Source organism: Coenobita brevimanus, chromosome 73 (assembly GCF_032717465.1).
Source record: "Coenobita brevimanus isolate Jiangsu-jjx chromosome 73, ASM3271746v2, whole genome shotgun sequence".
NCBI classification, from domain to species: Eukaryota; Metazoa; Arthropoda; class Malacostraca; order Decapoda; family Coenobitidae; genus Coenobita; species Coenobita brevimanus.
Genome location: NC_137026.1, coordinates 31247653 through 31254365, shown reverse-complemented (window position 1 = coordinate 31254365; position 6713 = coordinate 31247653).

Here is a 6713-nt window from a genome sequence, read left to right as displayed (position 1 = left end):
TTGTTATATCAAATCCCAATATGCAGTTGATACTATTTTAAACTTCACTTCATCCAGTATTGATTACTCATTATATAAATTAAATTGCCAAAACATTACCAAATATATCTGTGTAGTTTATCGTTCCCCCAATGCTTCTTCGGAACCCAGTGTATTTGATTCCATATCCACTCAGTTGAGTAACCTTGACCTTGCCCTTGGCAGTGAAATTACCATTTTGGGTGACTTTAACATACACAATGTTGAATGGTTATTGCATTCTGCCCGGACTGACGACGCTGGTCTAGAATGCGAGCTGTTTGCGGAATCGTTTCATCTCACCCAGTTGGTAAAGCAACCAACCAGAATACCTGATAATCCTGACCATAATGCCCATCTCTTGGATTTATTCTTCACAAATAATCCAGATCAATACAGGATAGAGGTACTGTCACCACTTGGATCCTCTGACCACAATCTCATCAAAGCCTCATTAGTTAACCCTCCTACACCTCCCCATTCCGAACCTGTCAGGGTGACCCGATGGCACTTTGACAGGGCAGACTGGGATGGATTTAGAAATTATCTTGCTGATGTTTCATGGCAGTCTTTCTTCTCTAGTGATCCCAATTCTACCCAGTCCCACATTTGCGACTTAATACTAGCTGGTATGGATTTATTCATACCAAGTCAACAGTTCACTAAAAGATCAAACTCTCCAAAATGGTTTGATGGCAATTGTGCCAGAGCAACAGCCCAAAAGTCATTAGCATATAACTCTTACTTAAAATCAAAAACATCTGAATCACCCTCCCAATTTAAAATTGCTAGAAATCATGCAAAAGCTGTATTAAATCTATCTAAATCAAACTTTCTTCAAAAGCAAGCATCAAAACTACTTAACAACCCTAATGACAATAGAATATTCTGGTCAGCTCTTAATTCTTTCAATAATAACTTTAACAAGTCATCTTCCATTCCCCCACTAAAATCTTCAGATGGCAATATTACAAATGACCCACGTGGGAAAGCAGATATCTTTGTTAGTACCTTTGCAAGAAACTCTGCCATAGATGATACCAGCCAGAATGTCTCAGTACTGGAACTTGATTCTCCCGAAATTGCCCCACTAAAAATATAGACAAGATTCGTAAAATCCATCCTAGACAATTTACCTACCAACAAAGCTCCAGGCCCAGATGGAATTCCGCCAATTGTATTGAAAAAGTGTTCCCCTGAACTTGCCTCTGTCCTAGCCAAATTATTCAGACTATGCATACGTACTTCTTTATTCCCAAATTCATGGAAAGAAGCCAATATCCACCCAGTTCCGAAGAAAGGAAGTTCGTCTGACCCCTCCAATTACAGACCAATAGCTGTCACATCTTCTCTTGGTAAGGTATTTGAAACTTTAATTAATAAGCATATTGTTAACATCTTGAATCCAACAACTTAATTAGTGATAGACAATATGGTTTTCGCCACGAAAGATCCACCATTGACATACTCAATCTCTTAACTTATACCATCCATCAATCAATTGATCTTATTGGAGAAACTCATGCAGTAGCTCTTGATATCTCTAAAGCTTTCGACAGAGTATGGCACCGTTCCCTGCTGTCCAAACTCCCTTGCTATGGACTAACGTCTTTTGTTCCTTTGATTTCTTCTTATCTTAGAGACAGGAAAATAAGAGTAAAAGTAGATGATGTATATTCGAATTTCCACTCAATTAACGCCGGCGTGCCGCAGGGATCAGTTCTGGCGCCAACCCTATTTCTGGTTCATATTAATGATCTCTTATCTGTCACTCACAATCCCGTTCACTCATATGCAGATGACTCAACACTACATAGTTCATTCACACTCAGACATCCATTTACAAAGTCTAATATCTCTGCCTCTCAACTCAGTACAGCCATCTCCATAAATCAAGATCTAGCTACAATCAGTGAATGGGGACAAAACAACCTTGTCTCTTTTAATGCTAGTAAAACTAAATATATACAGTTTACTAATAGACAGATATTGCCAGATTCTTACATTACCTTCAGTGCTACTAATATTCCCATCTCCAAAAGTATTGAAATTCTTGGTGTCTCACTTAACAGTGCCCTCAGCTGGACCTCTCATGTCAGATCACTTGCTAATACCGCCTCAAAGAAACTTGGATTATTGTACAGAGTCCGTAACTTCTTCGCCGATGAGCAGTTAGCTATAATTTATAAGAGTCATGTGCGCTCTCAGCTTGAATATTGCTCACCATTGTGGAATGGTTGTGGAGAGGTTGCATTAAGACAACTAGACAAAATTCAGAATAAAGCTGTTAGAATCATTAACAACCCTGCCATTACATATAAACTACCTCCCCTGCAAGTAGGAAGGAATGTTGCCTCCCTTGCATTATTTTACAGATATTTTTTTGGCAAATGCTCAGACGAAGTTGCGTCCATGGTGCCACCTCTCCATGCCTTCCCTCGTGCTACACGGGGATCTGGTAGCGCTCATGACTGGAATGTCACTCAGCCATATTGCAGAACTTCTGCCTATCAGAATTCTTTCATTCCCCGAACTGCATCTCTCTGGAACTCGCTTCCCCAGAGTTGTTTTCCTCCAAATTTCAACCCACAACTGTTCAAGTCTAACTGTTACAGATATTTTATGAATAGAGGACACCAGTAATCTGGTGTATGGATTATTTTTTTTTTCCCATTTGTTTTTCCTTCCTCCGTTCTGTTTAAAAAAAAAAAAAAAAAAGGTTGTCAGGTCTGGTGTGGTCTGGTCATGGTGTGTAGGGAGCGAGGCTTAGTTGGCTTTGGTCAGGTTTGGTCTGGAATGGGTTGTTTTTGGAGCGAGGGTAGGTTTTGTTTTGTCTGGTCTGGGTTGGTGCATAGGTAGCTAGATTAGATTATGTTAAATTAGGTTATGGATTAGAGTATTTGGTGCGAGTAGATAGATAATTAGGTACTGTAGGTTGGTTTAGGAAAGTATAGGTTAGGTTTAATTAGATCAGGTGTAGATTAAGTTAAGGTGGCAGTAAGAAATTAGGCTTGGGTGTGAGATGGTCGGAGGAAGGTAGGCCTAAGTGAGAGCAGGGGTGAAGGGAGGGAAAGATGAATGGACTAGGGCCCGTATTCTCGTCGGTTAAGCTCCCTAACACCTTCTCCAAAGCGATGTATTTTCCTTATTACTCCTTGCTGTCCTATTCCGTGTTATATAAATCCTTCTAACATCGCCACACTCTTCATAGATAACGTACAAATGGATATGAACCACCCATATCCAAAAATAAATCGCTTAGAAAGAGTTGTTTGTTAGCTTCCTTACCTGGCGAGAATACGGCCAGGTATACGGTATGTTCCACTGACATGTGAAGATTTGTCCCAGGTGTCGTCGGTGGTGATAGCGAGGCGGTGGTGAAAGGAGCTGTGAGTCAGGATAGGAGTGCTGAGTTAGGGTAGAGTGCTGAGATTGCTGACTCAAGGTTGTATTTTTGTAGATGTAGGAGGCTTTTATGTACGTGTAGTTCTTGTCGACTTAGTTTCACCCATTTCACTACAGTATTTAAAGTCGTCGGTAGTGATAGGATGGATGGAGAAGGGGGCTGTATGGCAGGTGCTGAGATTGATGACTCAGAGGTTGTATTTTTGTAGATTTAAGAGGCTGTCCCGTAGCTCTTCTTGCTGAATTATTTTTCGCATTACACTACATTATTCTAAGTCGTTTGTGGTGGTAAGGGGCTGTAAGTTCAGGATAGGAATGCTGAGATTGCTGACTCAAGATTATTTTCATGTGGGTTTAGAATGTCCCCCCCCCCCCTTTTTTTTTTTTTTTTTTTTTAGTACCTCTTCTTAGCGATATATATTACGTTCTTAGCATTACGCCGTATATTTCTCATTCGTTGATGGTGAGAGAGAGGTGGGTGGTGGCTGGGGCTTTGAATTAGGGAGTGCTGATGTTGGGTATTTGGAGTGCGAGGGAGGGGTAGGAATGAACTTAATCACTGTTAAATTATGAGAAAGTTGTAGGATTATAAGGCATATTTTTACTTTTGGTAGTAATTCATTTATTAATGCAAAACGTTGGAGCAAGCCATCACCACCACCACCACCACCATCACCAATATCATCATCACCGTTTGGAAGACTTCGGTTGTAAGCGGCGTAAGACACTTTGTATAACTGGTCTAGAGCTGAATTATTATATACCGTACGTTAAAAAAATAAAAGGTTAATTCTTGCATGGAAAAGCTGGAAACAGAAAAGAAGAGTACGTGTTTGGCGTAAATTATTCCACTATAATATTTCAAGCCGTACCAAAAGCATAAGTTAGGGGGAGGGCAGCGAAATGGCAGGAGACAAGGGGACATGGGGGCGATTTTTTGTGGTCACCCCTTACAGGATTAAGGCGTCTGGCTCTAGATAGATAGATCCAAAAGTATAAACACTAAGGGAACGTGCCTGGAAAAATAGGGTAGGAATGCTGGAGGAGGAGGAAGAAGAGGGTGCACTGTTTTCCCTGTGTGAGATCCCTTCAGTTCCTTGTTATTTAGCGAGGCAGCCTCTTAATACTCTTGCTCTCCAACTTACGTACGTTAAGTAAGGTACGATGCCGGAAGCGAGAAAATAGGAGAGGGAAGAAAATCGAACAGTGAGGTTCCGATGGTGGAGGAGAGAAAATGGGAGAGGGAAGAAAATGGAGTTGGGGATCAGTGCTTATTCTCTCTCTCTCTCTCTCTCTCTCTCTCGTTGTTTTTGGACTATTCTTTCACCTGTAATTTCACTCCTGGCATCCACCTACGGACGAGAAGTAGGTTACGATGCTGGAAGAGTGTAGGAGGTGGAAGAGAATGAAGAAGAGGATCAGGGCTTGTCTTTTGTATATTCTACTTCTGATCCACTGACCCCTTATGATGTATTGATTTATGAAGGAAACCTCGCAACAGTTCTTGCAAACCCACCTACTTATATTAAAATGTTACGATACTTGAAGAAAGAAAATAGGAGATTGAAGAAAACGGAGGAGGGGATCAGCGCTTTTTCTGTTTTCTGTTGCTTCTGATCAATTCCCTCCTTGTGTTTTATTTAGGAAACCTCTTCTTGAAAAACCTCCCACGAGCGTGAAAGAGGTTACGATGCTGGAAGACAGAAAGTAGGAGGTTAAGAAAGTGGAGTAGAGGAAGAAGTCAATTATTACTGCTTCTGTTCCATTCTCCCCCATTGATTTATTTAGGAGTTCTCGTATAATTCTTGCAAACCCAACTACGCACGTTAAAGGGGTTGCGGTGCTGGAAGGAAGGTAAAAGATGGGGAAAACATGGACTCGACTACGAGGGTCTGACCTGAACATTTTCTTGCCTTAGATCCATTTCGTTCATTATTTCGTCAGGCAACCTCTTTCTGGTCTTGGTAACCTCGCCTACATGCTTTAAATAGATTACGATACTGGAGAAAGTAGAGAGAGAGAGTGGTGGTAGTGGGGTATTTTCTATTACTTTTAGAGAGAGAGGGGTGGGAGAGGAGAGTCAAGGATAGTGGATTACCGGTATGTTCAGTTGTAGGCTTTTAAGTTCAAGAAACAGTAGAAAACAGTACTGTACTCGTTTTTCTTTATCACCCTCTTCCACCTCTTCCCTTCAAAGTCCACCATCTCTGCACCCGCCTCTTAACCCTGTTTAATCCATGTCGAGGGGTTAGGCAGGGTAAAAACGTAGGCCTTAAAAGAAAAAAATCTGTCCAATTAACTACAGCCGCTGGGACATTGTTGAAAGAGAGTCACCATTAATTATAGTCCATGATTCCTTGGCCTCCTCTCTTATCTCCTACTTTTTTTTTTTTTTTACCCCACCGTCAGTTTCATTTTTTTTTTTTTTTTTTTAAGTATGTGGGCTTAGAAAAAAATTATACATGATCTCTGGTAGTGAATGAGTGAAGGTCATATAGAATTATTTATTTGTACGGTATCGCCAGAGCTGACTAAAATAATTTGATAGTAGTAGTAGCATGGAAATACGTTGTGTGTGTGTGTGTGAGAGAGAGAGAAAGAGAGAGAGAGAGTGTGTGTGTGTGTGTGTGTGTGTGAGAGAGAGAGAGAGAGAGAGAGAGAGGGAGGGAGGGAGGGGGGAGAAGATGGATGAGAGTGTGACATAGGATAAGGCTCTATTTTTATAATGCTTTTCTTTGCCCAATACCGACCCAGCTTCTTCCTTTCGCAAACCCTCTCCTGCCAGAAAATTCACGTTATATAATATTGTCTTTCCTTCCATCCTTCCATCCTTCCATCCTGTTGATATATTTACTTGCTTATTTACCTATTTATTTTGCTACTGGTAGAGAAAATGTAGAACTGAAATTTCACATACAGAAGAGATGGTAACTGAGTATGTGTGGGTATAAAATTGTTCACCCTCTTGAGCCAGTTGTCCCAGTACCATTAGTCAGTGTCAGACAGACACCCCCCCCCCCTGTCTCCACTTCCCCGGGGTCCACGCTCCCCCCCTCCTCTCCCTCCTCGTCCCAACATCCCTCCCCTCCCCTTTCCCCTTCTCTCTCTCTCTCTCTCTCTCTCTCTCTCTCTCTCTCTCAGACCTACAGTATTTTATGAAGCCTAAAGGTATGTGTTTCTTGACCTTCTTGGCTTGTGTGTGTGTGTGTGTGTGTGTGTGTGTGTTACTTCATTATTGAAAATTTTGAGGGGAGAGAGAGAGAGACAGAGATTATAGTAAAAAAAAATCC